This window comes from Mytilus californianus, unplaced genomic scaffold (assembly GCF_021869535.1).
Source record: "Mytilus californianus isolate M0D057914Y unplaced genomic scaffold, xbMytCali1.0.p SCAF_2, whole genome shotgun sequence".
NCBI lineage: Eukaryota > Metazoa > Mollusca > Bivalvia > Mytilida > Mytilidae > Mytilus > Mytilus californianus.
In genome coordinates this window covers 68,462,169-68,479,148 of record NW_026262668.1, presented here as the reverse complement: position 1 = coordinate 68,479,148, position 16,980 = coordinate 68,462,169, and the positions used below count along the sequence as shown (strand labels likewise).

The following is a 16,980-nucleotide window of genomic DNA, read 5'->3' as shown; positions in this document are numbered from 1 at the left end:
CTCAGTTAAACCCTTTAACTCACCTATAATTGTGTAGATACCTATTGTCTGTCTATTGTCCGTGTCAATCAAGGACAATCAATACAATACAATACAGTTTTTACCTGAGAGGGAGCATCTCAAAGTTTTATCCCAACTTAGTTCATTTTTACACCTTCTGCAGAAAGGAAAAAAAATGGCCATCAAAATCCAAAAAAGATTTCATCTTTCTGAAACACCAAATGCATTTAACTTTTATATATCTAGTGGATGCCAGGCCTTAAAACTTTCCAAACTGGACAGGTAAGTCTGTACACAGAGTAGTTTTTGAGGTGTAAATACAGCCATTTTTGTCCATTTGTTATGATGAACCTTAAGTGGGATTCCTGCTGCTAAAATAAATGTTTGTATATTGTTTGTGAACTGTCTTTTTTGTCTATTCGTCTGTTTTTACTTTTTACAATGGTGCTGTCTACTTTTCTTTGAATTATGGATTTTGATTGTCCCATTAGTATTTAAAAGAACTGTTCATAACCAGTAATGTTTTGAACTGAGAAATCCAAATTTTGATCTGCAGTCTTCAGATCAGTTACGTCCTTTAACAAAGTCCATGCAAGAGTCAAGTCATGTCTGGCCAAGATTGCACACACTATACCCAACTAATCTAAAGCTACTTAGAAATAGTCAGTAATAATCAATAGTTATAGAAAAGTGTAGAAATAAGTAACATTAACAATACAAAATTATCTAATGTCTAAATTTTACAAACTTTGTCATATTTTATTGTGAATAATTTTATATAGTACACTCATGTGAGGATATACTTCAACAGTAATAACACCATTATTGGTCTGAAATGTATTAAAAATCCCATTCACCCATACAATTTTTAATTTCTTCAGATTCGATGTTCTTGAAAATGTTGTGTAGCAATGTGACATATACGGATCACTGTTATGTGAACCTATTCAAAGAAACAACAACCATGGAATTATTACTGAAAGCTTATTCCTCTAACAATCATGTCCTATATTTCAGAACTAAAAATGAGAAATTTACAATAGAGTATATAGTTAAAGTTTCCATTGGACTTGGCACTGGCTGCGTTTTTTTCGGATTATCGGTCGTATATTTCTATTTGCAATATCAGGTGAGAACATAAACAGACCAATGCTCATGACAATATAAATGTAAATTAGTTTTTTTTTGTCATTTAGGGGCTAAATTCCAAATTTCCCTAAAGTCTAATCGATAGATATAAAAATAAGACGATGTGGTATGATTGGCAATGAGGCAACTCTCCACAAGAGACCAAATGACACAGAAATTAATACCTATAGTTCACCGTACGGCCTTCAAGAATGAGCAAAGCCCATACTGCATAGTCAGCTATAAAAGGCCCCAAATGACAAATGTAAAACAATTCAAACGAGAAAACTAACGGCCTAATTTATGTACAAAATAATGAACGAAAAACAAATATGTTACACAGCAACAAACGACAACCACTGAATTACAGGCTCCTGACTTGGGACAGGCACATACAGAATGTGGCGGGGTTGAACTAGTTTGAAGGCGCCAACCCTCCCCCTAACCTGGGACAGTGGTGAAACAGTACAACATAAGAACAAACTATAAAAATCAGTTGAAAAAGGCTTAACTCATCAGATGGATACAAATAGAAATACATCTAACAAAAACACAGAGTGGACGTGGCAGGTTACTTATACATCCCACAACAAAAAGACACTAAGTACAGATCTGAGAGTACTCGCAGTTACTGACAGTTAGTTCAGAGCCAATAACAACTAATAAAAAAAAACATGCACCTAAGACTAAAATATCAATCAGTACACATCCAACATCCAATGGATTTAGTGTAAAGACGTCATTAACAGTCCGAGAAAAACATGACCTTGTGCAATGCCAAGATACAGGTATCGACAGATTGTAGAGCCATGAATGTGCATATGTATACAAAAATAATATTTAGTTTGATTTTAATTTACTGATAACAAAATCAACATTAATACAAATAAAAACAATATTCAAAGATCTAATTACAGTGTTGAATTGGTAACCTTTTAAAATAAGTTTATTTAAAGGATCGATAAGTTCAATCGTTTCTAAATTTCCGGACTCGGTAAGCACCACTCCGTAAAAAATTAGGATGTGCAATCCCGTTTAAATGTTTACTTTATGAATACGTGTGCACTGTGCCTAAAGTGCCACGGCTTAAAAGTTTGGTCTCGATAGTATCTAATATTCGGTACGGTAACGATCCAGCTACAGACAGAAAAAAAATGTAGGATTTCTCATTATTTATTTGTTATTTGTATGAAATTGAAGAATATAAAAACACATTATAAATTAACTATTTTCTATTCTGAGATGTTATATTTTCCACCACCGTTCTAGATAAATGGAGAAATAAGTTATATTGCGCGCCAAAATGATGACAAGAGTTGACCATACCTCGAATTTGTTTAATTTCTCATTAAATTGTGCACATTGTACAGAAAGAAACGTACGGAATATGATAATGTTTACCGAAAAAGGTACACTAAAACACTGAAAACGGATAACTTTAAATTTTTCAGGGAGAGAACGTCACTAATGTTGTTATAACTTGTGTCCAATCCCTTTTGCTTCCTTTTCAAATAAAATATGTTTCAACTAAGATAACTTTAAATCAATCAAAAAATCTTTCAAAAACTGGCGCGTAAAGACAGGGAAATAAGTAGAAAAATAAAGACAAAGTGATCAAGGTATATCAGAAATGTATTTGAAATATATTTATCAGGTGGTGGTACAATCGTTAATGTATTAATTTATTGCAGGATTTCCACAGAAAACAGACAGATGATTGGGATAGCAATAAATATAAACCTGTTGTGATTCTTGGTGGTAAATATTCATATCTCTAGTCAATGACTTATCATGAACACGAAATGGCTGGAAATAAGTTCTGTAGAACAAAATTGTATAAAAAAAGATGGTCACCTATCAAAATTATATAAAAGCACTATATGAAGGTTGAACATCTAAAGGTCATCGCATGGTCTACAATAGTGGGCATACAGATCCATAAAGAATGGCAAGTCTAAAAAAGTGTTTACAAACAGATGATCAGCACATCAAACGAGAAACGACAGTAGGTTTAACTAAAGTAAACTACAATAAAAATGAGAAAGAAATAGATACAGAAAAACGATCATCTGATAACAGGTTCTTAACTAGAGACGATCACAAGAACATTTAGCTGAGTGAAATTAGAAAGTGAATATCCAGCATTCCCTAAATCTGAGACAGTACTATAGCAGCAACTGATATTACATACAATAAAATCAACTAAACCAGACTTTGATAAAATAAGGCTTTAAAGTATTTTAACATGAAAACGCAAATAAAAATTTAGACATTAAGGTTCATTTCATAGTATAAACAACATTTGAAACTTTAGACACAGACAAGAAGCACACGATTTTAAGTTTCTATTTGTATAATCAGGAATAAAAAAGTATAGTTTTTTTGGACTGTTCTGCTCTTTTGATTTATTTTGTTTAAATTTATGTTTTTTTTTTCTAATTGTTTAAATATATATATACATGTAATACAAATTATATAGTTCGATTTCTTTTTATTTGTTAAGGATCGGACTGCGCAATATGTTTAAAGCAGAAGGACAGTAGAAGTGAGCCGGTAGTAACTTTATTTTGTAATCACGGTATGTATAGTGTATAGTAGAAGTGAGCCTGTATTAACTTTATTTTGTAATCACGGTATGTATAGTGTATAGTAGAAGTGAGCCTGTATTAACTTTATTTTGTAATCACGGTATGTATAGTGTACAGTAGAAGTGAGCCTGTATTAACTTTATTTTGTAATCACGGTATGTATAGTGTATAGTAGAAGTGAGCCTGTAGTAACTTTATTTTGTAATCACGGTATGTATAGTGTATAGTTTTTATAGACGAACTTGAAATGTACATGCATGCATCTCCCTCTTTTTCATACTGGTTAGACGCTGATTATCATTGAACATAACCTTAGTACATTTCGGACCAGGTTAGGAGGCCCGCAGAATTGTTGGGCGGATTTAAGTGGTTGATTGAAAAAAAAATGCAATATCAAGTTTTATGAAAGAGAAAATACTGCCAAGTCAGTGGCACGCCCATCTTTGGAATCAAGAAAGATGAAAAGTATAATCTCGTATCATCTTTTTTTTATAGTTCTATCAGGTTTTACAAGACAAAAAATGACATTTTCGTGTAAATTAAAAGAGACAAAATTGGAACGGGTTAAAATTTCCCGTCAGTCGATGTAGGTATTTTTTAAAATTCAACTCCTATTTAATAATTCAAGGATGGGAAGGCCATTAGACGTGACTTCACCGTTATCAGATTCTGCATTTAAAGTGAAACTGTGCACAATGGATAGCACATTGAGTTTAACACAAAGAAAATGCAAATGTCCGATTTTAAGTCCAATGAGTCCAGTTTTCAAAAACTGAAATATTTTAAATTATCGTATTTCTCTATGTGTATATCAGTTCTTCAGATAATCCATGATCACGGTTCGTCAAGTTGAGAAGTTGAATTAACGATAGAGTATACGACGCCATACTGTATTGATTGGACGATATTAAATTTAGACCCGAAGCAATAGCGAAGGTTCAAAAATATTTAAAAGAACTATGTTACGGGTCAAGAAAAAGCTGAAATCAACGCTATAAACAAATTAACAACTTTTAATTCATAGATATTGTAAAGTATCAGTCGCTCAACATAATTTTAAATAAATATGTTCGCTGCACTCACTCTTAAAAAATCTTAACGTAGGACTAACCGCAGATATCATACCCAGAAAGCCTAAAATTTATTGATATCATCTTCTCGACACAAAATCAATCAAATTTCACTTACCAAAATAGCTTTATATTGTTGATTTGCGGCTGATATTTTAACAATATCTACATTGTAAAAAAACCCAAAGAGTTGACAGATGTATAGACATATGGTCATCCTCGGACTTCCAGTGTGACAATCTGACGCCGCATAAAATTGTGTGTGCCAAACTCTCTTCACGTTAAAAGAAGACTGAAATAACTCTCTGAGGTGTCTGTATGTAACCAGTTACAAGGCAAACTTACCGCTTCTATCCAACATACCCTTATTTGTCAGTGGCAGTCAAAATTTCTCGCCCTTCAGTTCGGGCGGCTCACATTGCAGAAGCTGAATCTACCTTCTGTATGAATATTAATTTGTTCTCGTCCTGATTATTCACGAAATAATTCCCTTTAGATGTTAACAAGCAGCTCTCAATCATGTAAAATATCGGACTATTTAAAAATAAAATTAGCAACAACAATAAATTTGGTAAAAAATGTGAATAAATATGGTTAAGGCTGTCACAGAGACAAATTTGGCCGCCTTTGAAATAAACTAACACAGATTTTTAATTTATAAAATCAACAAAATGAAGCTGCGCTTAAAGTTTGATACAGCTATTCTAACGTCAAAATAAAACCATTTCCTATGGAACTGTTGCATTATGGAAAGTTGACATAATGTATGGGTTCCAGAATCGACTAATAATACCTAACTGTAAAATGAAAGCATATGAAAAAATGCATTGAGTGGAAGAATTAGTGAATACACATGGAATAAACTGTGTAGTGGATATTGAATTTGTCTTTCTTTAATTTTGTATTTTCTTAAAAATGCATCAAATATTTGGTAGTGGATGTTCTGCAAACAGCAGCGGCGGAGCTACACTTTTAGATATATCGTGTCTTTGATATGAAGCAAGAGTAATTTTATAATTTCTAAATACAAATATTACTTTTGCTACTCTATTGCAAGTGGATTGATAGTTGCCGATGATACCATCCACCTAAAAAAAATGCGCTTTTGGTACTTCATTTGAATGATTAAACCATACATTTTTATTGAAACTTCACTAAATAAAATTATGTAATGAATTGAAATAAAACTTAGTTACAACCATGAACTATGACGCTATTAGCTATTCTGCTTAGGTCCCGTTTTGATTTTTATCCTCCCAAATGTAATGATCTGGCTAAAGAAACTTTTGTCTTTAGTTTACATTAGAGTTTACATTATGAAAAAAATATTATAGATACACATGTCGTGTGTATGTAATTAAAGCGGTACAGGTATCATTCGTACATAATGATACCTTGTACGCATCAGAGACAAACTGAGCACTTTACTGTTTAAGCGAATTATTGTTTCTTAAAAGATAGGATGTGCTCATTTAATAAGATGAAGGAATAGAGCGTAGTGAATTTGAGAAGTATTGCGTACATTTAAACATTACTCCGAAAGTAATAATGTTGCAGAACAATCCGGGATATTTGGTCAAAACTTTATATGGTCCGATAAAAATGTTAGGAACTATAATTAGTTTATATACTTTATGACATTTAGGACAGTATGAAATTTTGAATTGTTGTTTGAATATTTATTTTAACTTTTTTACTTGCTGCTGTTCTTTAGGTTCTAGTAAACTCTGAATTCAATATAAGCAACTAAATGCTATGCCATAAGAAAAGGTTGCAAGGAAGCTATTGAACCACGAGTTCCAAATGGTAAAGTTAAAATCATCCCTTCGAAAATTTTACGGACGCCATCACGAGTTGGTTATGGAAAAGCTGTTTCACAGATGACGACGGATATGTTCAGATTGTTGTAACCACAATCCCTTCCTCCTTTCCTCGAATGTGACCTTCCGAATTAGACTTATCACCAGGTTTAAACTTACATGAGCATTACGACGGGTACCACATGTGGAGCAGAATCTGCTCATCCTTATGGCGCACCCGAGATCACCCCGGTTTTTGGTGGGGTTCGTGTTGCTTAGTCTTTAGTTTTCTATGTTGTGTTTTGTGTACTGTTGTTTGTCTTTTCGTCGTTTTTCGTTTTTTGCCATGGCATTGTCAGTTTGTATTCGACTTATGAGTTTGAATATCCCTTTGGTATCTTTTGCACTTTTAAAAACTGTATCCGGCGGCGTAAGTTGCAACGCGCAAATTCTATTCAACGTTGCATGTGATTACTACGAGCTGTTGTTCATTCCCCAAACCAGTACGATTTTTAGCTCACCTTGCCGAAAATGCCATGAAGCTGTTGCCATCACTTGGCGTCCATTTGTCCGTTCTCGTAAACTATTAATAAATCTTCGCCTCGAAACTACTAGACCAAAATGTTACCCAACTTAACCTGGATGTTCTTTAGGGTATCTAGTTTAAAAACTGTATCTAGGGATTTGATCCATACACACTCATGGCCACTGTTTCTAAAAATAGAACAGGTGGAAAATTCAAAGTTTTGGGCTTATATCTCAAAAACTAAAGCAGTTACAGAAAATCTGACATAGTATAAGATTGATCAGCAGGTCAAGGACTAGGTCTTGCAAAATTTCGAGAAAAATCGGACAATCAATTTTGGAGTTATTGTCTCTGAAATATTATTTTTTTCAAATTTGGAAAATTTTGGTTATTATCTTCAAAACTATAACAAATATAGAGATTTTTTAAACAATAAAAACGACCACAACCATAAGATCTACATTAAATCATATTAGGCAGAAATCGTCAAATGACCCTAAAAACGAGTTATTGCCTTTAAATAATTATTTTTACCCTTTTGTAGAAAGTGTCTGTATTGTTTATTTTCATTGTTTTACTGTATTATATGTATATCATGTATAATGTTTGTAAGCCATTGGCCCATATGGGCGTAAAGTGCCTTTTCAATAAAGAATAAAGAATAAAACTCTAGCTGATCGAGATAATCTTTTGACAGTAAAAATGTTCAACAATATATGATATACAAGTCAACATGGAAGAATTCTTGGTACTGAAGTTGTGTATCTTTGTACATTTGTATTTACAAACAGTTTTCCCTTTATTTGTATTCGTGCTATTATGTTCCTTTTGGTAGAATAATTCCTTGCGTGACTCTCGGTATTTATACATCCAGCTATCGGGTTTTTACTTTGGGCGTTCCTGATGCAAGTGGGTCCTGAGGTGAGATTTAGACGCAAAATGATTTTACAGTGTTGTTTCCATTTTTTCCCCTTGCATTTATATTTCTTTATCGAGAAAGTGTATACTATATGTGGATTGTACTATCAACTACAAATTTTTTTTATTGGCGTCTGTATCAATTTACTATCAACTAAAAAAACCTTTTTGTTGGCGTCTTTGTCAGATTTACTATCAACTACATGTTTGTTTGAATTTTTTAGTCAGTTGTGTTGTATGTCTGTGATGTATGTTTACAATCTTTAGTTTTTCTATGTTAAGTTTTGTATATTGATGTTTGTCTTTTGGTCTTTTTATTTTTTTGCCATTAAGTTGTCAGTTTATTTTCGACTTATGAGTTTGAATGTCCCAATTATTATCACATTAACTTATTATGCCTGTTTGGGTTGCTCAACCAATGTTGTCAAAAAAACGGAACTATAAACAAATGGCATACAAGTAGAAAGTTTAGCTAGATATAAAACCAGGTTTAATCAACCATTTTCTTCGGAAAATGCCTGTGCCATGTCTATAATATGAAAGTTGTTTTCCATTCGTTCCGTTGGTTGATAACGTTTGATTTTGTCAGTTTGTATGGACTTCCCCTTTGATTTTTTTTATACTTTTGTTTACCCCATATACGAGTTATTGTCATTGTTTGTGTTTTTTACAGAAACTGTAAGTACACTCATCAGAGATACCAGGCTTAAAATTTGAACCAAAGAAGCGCGTTTCGTCTACAAAAGATTTATCAGTGATGCTCGAACCAAAACGATTTAAAAAGCCAAATAAAGTACGAAGTTGAAGAGCATTGAGGACACAAAATTCCGAAAGGTTTTGCCAAATACAGCTAAGGTTGTCTTTCATGGGGTAGAACATTCCTTGTATTTCGAAAAATTCAATGTTTTGTAAACAGTTAATTTTTAAATTTTGACCATAACAATGATAATTCATATCAACACAGAAGTGCTGACTACTGGGCTGATGATACCTTCGGGGAGGAAACCTCCACCAGCATTGGCATCGACCCAGTGGTTGTAAATAAACTCATCATATATACCATCATCTTGGCCAAAATTGTCAAATGACCGCTTATAGCAGTTATTGCTCTTGAAAAATGGTTTTATCTTTTGCAGAAGCCATTATAGATATAATTAACGAAAATCTAAAGCACAATAAAATCTACAATTAAGTCAACATGGCCGAAATTGCCAACCTACTCATATTTTAAAAGTGTTATTGCCTTTGAATGACCATTTTTACCAATTTAGGAAATTTTTTTCACAAACAAAGATAGATAGAGAGCAACAATATATAGCAAACATGTTCAGCAAAATAAGATCTCTATAAATAAGTCAACATGTTCGAAATAGTCAATTAACACGGAGAGGAGTTATTGCCCTTAACAGATGATTTTCCCCATTTTTGTAGTTTCAGCACAAACTATTATCAGTCGTTATGACCGAAATTGTCATTCGACTCCTTATGGAAGTTATTTCTTCTGAATGATGATTTTTATCACTTTTTGCATTTTTGTCAAAAACTATGAAAGTAAGAGAGAAACTTTAAAAAGCAAAACAGAACAGCCAACATGGTCAAATTGTCACGTACACTAGTTATAGGATTTATTGCCATTAGATGACGTCTTTCGTATCCCAAAAACTTCAAAAGACTTTAAACTGTAAACAGTAAAAATGATTATCAATACTAGACTTACAAAAATGCCATTAAATAAGATCAACAAATAAGCAAACATAACTGATTGCAATGAAGGAAAACAATAAATATAAAAATGGCATATTTTGTACCAGGTGAGCGATTCAGGCTCTTGGGAGCTTCTTGTTCTTACACAGGCGTACAAGGTATCATCACTATGTGAACTATTTTAAGAAATTAAGGACTGTTATTCTAGAATAAAGAGTAATTATACAATATAAGTCACAACTATTTTATATATCAGGCTGTTTTGGCTATTAAAATACCCAAAGAGTTATCTGGGGGTATAGCAATATGACAAACATTTTTCCCATTTGGCAGTACAACTCAACTAAAGTCCGTTTGGTTGTGCAGAATGTATAAAAACACAGCCATGTCCTTTCAAAATTAGGCGTTTTAATTGTATCATTGTGTAAAGAGAGAATGTTACACTCTCTGCATGTTTAACGTTCGTCGGTGACCTGTTGTAAGGCAATATTTCTGTCAGTTTCCAAAAGATATCTTGGGTTTTCCAAAGGCAGTCGAAATTTCCGTCCTTCATCCAGATCGACCATAATTCAAAACCTACCTATAAAATGTTTTGTTCTAGTCCAGCATGAAATATTTGCCACTTATTTGCGTTAATTAAAACAACAGTCAAAATGGCTGATTGTTCCTGTAAATTAAAAATTTTGGCGTTAACGATTTAATATTTAAAAACGATTTGGCATATTCTCAAAGTTGTGCCTTAAAATATTCGTATTATATAGTTATCATAAATACAGGTTGATTTGCCTTGTACATTTTCTGCAAAGTAATATGCTTTCTCAATTGACATTTAAAATTTTATTTCGATTGATGTATACATTTAAAAAGTATATCATGACTATTTTAATTTACTATTCTATCATTTTATGTCCAGAATTCCATAAAAATTGTGCTCGTGGATGGCTTTTAAATAGTGAAAAGGAAAGATGCTGTCTTTGTCGTTCCTCCATAAGTTCATTTACGAATTTCGAACTAACAGACGCCAAGAAAGAAGAAAAGAGTTTCATTCAGTCGAATTCAAACACATGTCGACCAGCAATACAGGTCAGTGTATAATATGTTGAGCTACTAATCCCTTTTGGGGTTCTGTGTCCGGAGCTATTTTCTGAGTTGGCCACCCTCAGAATCCCTTATCAAGCCCTATCAAGTATATTCGTGAAAATTTTTGAAAACTACCTCATCTCGAACCGATGCCTTTTACGCCTACTGCACCATTCCGTACACTCGAAGTAGGTAAGTTTAAGGTAGTTATAGATATAGGGCTTAGTTAGAATCAGTAAAGCAACATAGACAATGAAAATTTGATCAAATCGATTCCAGTGTTAATCGATGTTGTCGGAAGGGATAATTGTGCCAAATGTAGAAAGTCCTTGAAATGATATTTTTACACTTTATAAATTTCGTGCGTCCGAACCGCGGTACTTGATTCATTTTCACCAGGAACGCTCAAACCCAAACATTTGAAAGCCAATTATGTATAATCACTATGAAATATTAGGCGCTATACTTCCAAAAGTGACATAACAAGAATAGCCAAGAAAAAGGAGTTGAACCTTAAGATTCTTAGTAATTTCATAACGGGGAAGTTCTAGAAAAGTATATAATACCTCATGTCAGTGCCGAAGCACTGACTACTGGGCTGACAACACACTGTCCCCAAACAGTGCTATCGACCCAGTGCTGGTAAATGAAAATAAAACTTTTTAAATTTCGTGCGTCCGCATCTCCAAATGGTGAAGTTGAAATCATCCCTTCGTAAATTTTACATATGAGGCCTTTAACCTCAAAGATGTGAAATCTAAGCCTCCGGATTGCTCATGTGCATCGTCGCAATACAATTATAGTCCAGCGGGTCATGTTATTACTGGCGACCTTGGCATCGTTACCAATGAACAACTAAGAGAGTTGTTAGCCAAGGGACCAAAATATAGAATTCCCCAGCCCATCAACTGGAAAAAGAACTTCAGGTTACTGATAGATGCAGTTGAGGACTATGCAAGAAAATGGGTAAAGCGCGAACCAGACGAACCAGAACTGGACACTTTGTCTGAATGGATCAAAGCTATTCTATCATGCATTCAGAAGCGCATTCAAAAACTACGATGTACTATGAGCACAAGAGTTACTAACCCTTTCAAGAATCCGGATGTTGTGGATGCTTTATCCTCTTTGCATGACAAATATGTCGTTGTTCCAGCAGATAATATTGTCTTCATATGTAAAAACCATTATTTGCAATGTCTCACAACAGAGCTTGGAATAAATAGAACTACTGGTAATCCTACATTTTCTTTAACATCATTTACCAAGGACGAAATTTTACAAAATCACAAATCTGTGCTTCTTTCTTTTGGTATCAACTTCAAAGAAAAGGAAGAAAATTTACCATCATTATACTGGATACCTAAACTTCACAAAACTCCATATAAAGAACGCTACATAGCTGGTTCATCAAAATGTTCGACTAAACATCTTTCTAAAGTACTGACTACTATTCTTTCTACAGTTAAAGATGGGCTTCAAAAATATTGTGATGAGATATATTCTACCAGTGGTGTTAACCAGATGTGGATTCTCAAAGATTCGAAAGATCTACTGCTTAATCTTCGATCACAGTCTTTGCAATTTTGCAGCAACATGAAGACTTTTGATTTTTCTACTCTTTACACTACTATTCCACATGCTCAATTGAAAGATCGACTTCACCATCTCATTAAACAGAGCCTTTTCTATAAAAATGGGAGTCGTAGATACAAATTTCTTGTTTTGGGTTACAATAATTCATATTTTGTGAAGAACCACACTGAATCTACCAGAAAATATACTGAAGATATTATCAAAATGCTCATTTTTGATCGACAATATATTTGTTGAGTTTGGAGGATTTATTTATATTTCAACAGACAGTCGGTATTCCAATGGGTACTAATTGTGCACCCCTACTGGCCGATTTGTTTTTGTACTCGTATGAAGCAGAATTCATTCAGTCTGCTTGGAAATAATATATAATTTGGATGAAGTTCAAGATTTTTACAAAATTGGTAGTTGACCATCAGGTTCTAAAGTGTGGAGTTGGTGGATTCAAAAATTCCTCATTGAGCTGCAAAAGTTTCTTATCATCTACATCCGATTTCACCTGGATAGATACACGCTTGATAAAGCTAGTTAGGCTAGCGAAATATTGCGTTTATTTTCATCATTTTGTAAATATTTTAAACATTCTTATATTTACATACTAAATAGTGTGTTAAAATTACATTGTTAGGCAATCTATATATTTATATAAACAAGTTTAAATTGAAAACAACGTTCAATCCTATGATTGCGTTTGATAAAAACCGCAATTTTTATACGTGTGCATGCAAAACAAATTTCTTGGTAGAGGAGTCTAAATACAGCACAAACAACATTTTCCAAAAGACCAAAAAAGTGAAAAAGTATATTTTAACAAAACGCATTTGACCAGCAGGTCCAACAACTGATGTTCTTAAACCCTGCTGACTGCCATTGGCGATTGCCAAATAAACGGATAACCAGATGTAACAAAATGGATCTTATAATAATTTATTACCAAACAGAAAACAATAAACCTGCGGAAAAGATGGTATACCGCAAACATGAGGTGCAAAAATTTGTACACCATATCCGGATTTCGACAATTAATGTCTCTTCAGTGATGGTAGGAATCGAAACGGTATTTGGAAGGCCATATAATTTACCTCAATTTAGGATAGACTCTTGAATTTTGAAAGAGTCGAAATAGGGTGAACGGATCATATAAACCCGAAGGCAAATACAAGCCCAAACGAAAAAATATAAACAAGTCTAAATTGAATACAACGTTCAAACCTATGATTGCGTTGGATAAAAACCGCAATTTTTATACGTGTGCATGCAAAACAAATTTCTTGGTTGAGGGGTCTGAATACAGCACCAACAACATTTTCCAAAAGACAAAAAAAGTGAAAAAGTATATTTTAACAAAACGCATTTGACTATATATATATACCTCTAAACATGTGACAACTTTATGACAGACATTCTCCATCGGATAACACGTGGTTATACAGGGCTAACATCATAATATATATATAATTCGTCTAAAATTTAGCCCAATAATGTTAGATCTTTAAATTTGCGTTAGCAAATTTTTGTTTTTCCCTCAGCGGGATTCGAACCCATGCTTCTGTGACATCGTGGCAACACCGCCTGTACCTTGTCCAGCGCCCAAGACCACCCGACAGGCTAGGTGGTCGAGTGGTGCAAGGTTCGAATCCCGCTGAGGGAAGAACAAACATTGTTGGGCTAAATTTGATACGAATTATATATATAATGGCCGAAACGTATGGAAAATTGTGTTATAGTTTTTATTATATATATATATATATATATAGAGAGAGAGCGAGAGAATAAACTATATGATTGCCAATGAGACAACTACCCATAAGGACAAAGCAAATACAGGTCACGTACGGCATTCAATAATGGACCAAAACAACTAATAGTAAGCTGTGAGAGGTCACAGTATGACAAAATGTGAAATAATTCAAGAGAAAACCAACGACCTGATTTAAGCTAAAAACAATAAACGAAAAAAATATATGGCAAATTGCAATCTACGACAATCACTTATTTACAGGCTATTGGCTAAGGAACGGGGACATACGAATCTTGCGTGGTTAAACATGTTTGTGAGCGGTAAACCAGTCCCCTTACCTAGAAGTTGTGTGACAGCACAACACAAGAATTATTTATTTTATACGCCTTAAATTATTCTAGTATAGTACTCTTTATTTTTTTTAATTATTGTTGCAGATCAGTTAAATACTGACAAATTATAGTTGTCAAGTTGGGTTAAAAAGAGTTTGACTAGGAATCATTGATGGCTGCGCACTTGACAAAAAACTTGATGTTGAAAAGGCCTACATGAGTGCCATTTGTTGCCGTTGATATCAGAGTATAAACAAGTTTTGAAGATTGTTAATGGTAGTGACTGGATTCGGTAGTGAAAGAAAATGAAAACATAAGATTGTGAGATGGTTATATCTTGAAGCGTTTATATAGTTTTTCTATATAGTGTCGATTTCTGACAGAAAAACTTAAATGTACACCATGGAATTGTTAACTGTGCATAACAGAAACAATAAATACTAATGTTATAGATAGAAAAAGGAAATAGTTGTCATGGAGGGAAATTTCTTTCATTTATTTTATTAACTTTGTTATATGTTTCATTTATACTTTCTGTTATGAAATACCATTTTACATACTAGTAGTTATCGATCATACCCTAATGGATACACATTGCACTGCATAATGACGCCTTAATATCTTTCATATATTAATGTTAACCATATAGATTAGGTCACTACCGTGTGTTCCAGAATTCACTTTGACTGACTACTCATGGTTATATTTAGCTTAAACTTATGTTATCGCTAGAAACTATCAAGTGAATGAGTCGCAAACAATTCGATTTGGTTGCTGCGCAATAGTGTAGTTCATGCAAGGCAAGTAATACGAAAATAAATCTCGATAACTGTAGAGCGTCCGAAAAAGTCATCTAGATTTAACTTATTAGGAACACTCAAACCTAAGAATGGGAAAGCCACGGATGTATAAGTACGTAGAAACGTTACGAGCTATATCACCAAAGGACCATAAAAAGAATAGCCTGAGGTTGGAACTATTCTTTAAGAGCACCTTTTGATATCACTTTCATGTATTGGTATCCTTTAATTTCCTAAGCTTTTTGGTATATCTGAAGTTTCAACTGTATTGTAGCTACGTTGATTTTGATTTGCCTAATTAATGTATTGTTCCCTGGATTTCTGTTTCCGGTCTAACGCAGTTAGTTTTGACAGCTTACCTAGATGATTTACAAACATATATGGCAAATAAAGTGATTCGTTATTTTATGTCCGACTCGTCTAGACTCAGTCCACATGTTTTTTTTAATGTATACCAATTGATATAGAGGACAATAGCAACTCTGTACGTTGGATTGTTTACAGTTCATCAGAATATTAAGAAACATTAAATGAGTTATCAAATGAAGGCAACATTAGGTCATAAATCGATTTAACTGAAACAAATCCGGGTAACAAACCAAAATCGAGGGAAACACATCAACTATAAGAGAAAAACAACGGAACAACATAAACACTGAAGCATACATAGAAACGGACTATTTGATAACAACTGCCATATTCCTGAATTGGTACAGGACATTTTAAGATAATTTCAGGAATATGGCAGTTGTTATCAAATGGTGGATTGAACCTGGTTTTATGGCTAGCCAAAATGCTAAAATGACAACATTACGTGACAGGAATACATTAGAACTAAACGCAAGAACACTCAGGACAGAGACATAAAATAAATAATATAATAGTACATTACAACATGTAAACCACAGAATAACAACGAACACCTCTCATTTACACCACAATAGAATTATGAACTGTGCGTCACACGAATGTATCAACGCCACAAAAAGTGACGTCTCAGGTAAATTTCTGAAAATAGAATATAAAATTGGGATTAAGTTTGTAACGGTGTTATTTTATGTATTTTCTAACCATTACAAGAATATTAATATAGAATTGTGTTAGTAATGGTGTAATTATTTGTATTTTTTAACCATGTCGGTTTTTCTTCTAAATCAAAACTGTAAAAACAAATTAATCCTGTGCATATAGTAGCTTTAAACTATAAATCCTATAAATGAACTAGCTGATTAATTATCTTAACTTTTATATACATGTAGAAAATAAAAATAGAATTCAAACCAAAAACGATAAGACATAAAATAATATCCAACCAGAATTACAAACGAAACATCGTAACTAAATACATGAATGTTGGATGCATAAATACCGAGACACGTCTAATAGCAATGCGAATTCACACTCGGGGAAAACAGTCATATTCGGGAATAGGTCACGTTCGGTACTTAGCAACCAGACGACGTAGATGGTAAACCACAATCTAAGGCGTAGTAAAAATGTCGTTAGTTAGTTTAGACACAACCACATCGTATAGATTAATCAATTCGTGATGGTGTCCGTAAAATTTACGGAGTGTCATTTTTAATCTTTCCTCCTCATAACTCTGTTTGAGCAGTTTTTACGTAAGGAGCACACTCCTGTATATGCAGTCCTTATAGTGTGAACATGCACGAGCATAACGTATCAACTGAGATTTAT

General features: G+C 33.4%; 1 long non-coding RNA gene across 1 annotated transcript; it reads left to right on the top strand.

The window, feature by feature from the left end:
- The first annotated feature begins 1,006 nt into the window (after nucleotides 1–1,006).
- On the top strand, nucleotides 1,007–14,778 carry LOC127728186 (uncharacterized). Its single transcript, XR_007994023.1, has 5 exons — nucleotides 1,007–1,129; nucleotides 2,820–2,886; nucleotides 3,632–3,706; nucleotides 10,647–10,816; nucleotides 14,588–14,778. It is a non-coding gene; the product is annotated as an uncharacterized LOC127728186 (long non-coding RNA).
- The last annotated feature ends 2,202 nt before the right edge of the window (nucleotides 14,779–16,980 follow it).